This window comes from Arachis hypogaea, chromosome 15 (assembly GCF_003086295.3).
Source record: "Arachis hypogaea cultivar Tifrunner chromosome 15, arahy.Tifrunner.gnm2.J5K5, whole genome shotgun sequence".
NCBI lineage: Eukaryota > Viridiplantae > Streptophyta > Magnoliopsida > Fabales > Fabaceae > Arachis > Arachis hypogaea.
Window position 1 is genome coordinate 90,453,653 of NC_092050.1, and position 1,722 is coordinate 90,455,374.

General features: G+C 41.1%; 1 non-coding gene across 1 annotated transcript; it reads right to left on the reverse strand.

The window, feature by feature from the left end:
- Positions 1-1,138: 1,138 nt before the first annotated feature.
- Positions 1,139-1,245, reverse strand: LOC112753053 (small nucleolar RNA R71). The gene has a single exon (XR_003177454.1). It is a non-coding gene; the product is annotated as a small nucleolar RNA R71 (small nucleolar RNA).
- Between the last annotated feature and the right edge of the window lie 477 nt (positions 1,246-1,722).

The following is a 1,722-nucleotide window of genomic DNA, read 5'->3' on the forward strand; positions in this document are numbered from 1 at the left end:
TTACTTTCCGTCATTTACATTTAGTTCTTTATTTCCAGCAATTACATTTTCTGCCATTTACTTTCCCGCCATTTAATTTCCTACAATTCTCAAATCAAATTATGCTTAGCTCAACCAGAACATTCCTCCAATTAAAGTTGCTTGACCAATCAATCCCTGTGGGATTCGACCTCACTCTATTGTGAGTTTTTACTTGACGACAATTCGGTATACTTGCCGAGGGAAATCTGTTGAGATACAAGTTTCTGTGCAGCAAGTTTATGGCGCCGTTACCGGGGATTGATTTTGTATCAACAATGATTAAATTGGTGGATAACTAGATTGAGCACTTTTTCTTTCTTTTGTTGATTTAATTTCTTTTTGAGTAATTTAATTTCAGTTTCAGTTATTTTCTTCCCTTTACCCCTTACCCGTTTGAGATATTCTCTTAATTGTCACAATTCAGTTCACTAACCCACTAACTATCTGATATATTGCATCATTCACACTAACATCATTTTTTTTACAAGAATACTCTCTATCCCCCTTTTGCTTTGTCCTTGTTGGTTGTATGACAAGTAGAAGAAGCGGGGCTTCAACTTCCTTTGATTCTGAATCTGAGAGGATCTTCCTTAGATTAAGGAGGGAAGCAAGAGGAAAGAGAGTTGTTGGTGCTGAGGAAGAGGAAGAGTATTTTGAACCAGACATGGATGAGAATATGGAGAATCATCATGAAGAAGAAGCTCACAACCATGGCAGAGAAGGTCCAGTGCATCATGCTAGGCAAGAGAGAAGAGTTCTGGGATCTTACATAAATCCAAACCCAGGAAACTGTGGAAGTACCATCCAAAAGCCAACCATACATGCCAGTAACTTTGAACTAAAGCCACAGCTCATCACCCTCGTTCAGAACAACTGTTCATTCGGAGGAAGTGTTCAAGAAGATCCCAATCAACATCTAACCACCTTCCTGAGGATATGTGATACTGTGAAGTCTAATGGTGTTCATCCTGACACCTATAGACTGCTTTTGTTTCCCTTCTCACTCAAGGACAAAGCATCTAAATAGCTGGAATCCTTCCCGAAGGAGAGTTTAACAACCTGGGAAGATGTGGTGAACAAATTCTTGGTGAGATTCTATCCTACTCAAAGGATCAACAGGTTGAGAGCTGAGGTACAAACCTTCAGGCAACAAGATGGTGAAACTCTATATGAAGCATGGGAGAGGTTTAAGGACTTGACAAGAAGGTGCCTGCCAGATATGTTCAATGAATGGGTGCAGTTACACATCTTCTATGAAGGTCTTTCTTACGTATCAAAGAAGGCAGTAGACCATTCATCTGGGGGATCTCTGAATAAGAAGAAGACCATTGAAGAAGCCATAGATGTCATTGAGACTGTAGCAGAGAATGACTACTTCTATGCCTCTGAAAGAGGCAACACTAGAGGAGTGATGGAGCTAAACAACGTGGATATATTGCTGGCTCAAAACAAGATGATCATCAAGCAGTTGGCTGACCTTACCAAGAAGATGGAGAGGAACCAAATAGCAGCAATCACCACCTCAGCAGCAGCTCAAGAAGGAGTGAATGAAGAAGCAGAGGGTGATCAGGAACAAGCCAACTACATTGGAAATTCACCTAGGCAGACCCATGATCCATACTCCAAAACTTATAATCCTGGTTGGAAGAACCACCCAAACTTTGGGGGGGGGGGGGAAATCAACAAGATCAAGGCCAAGAT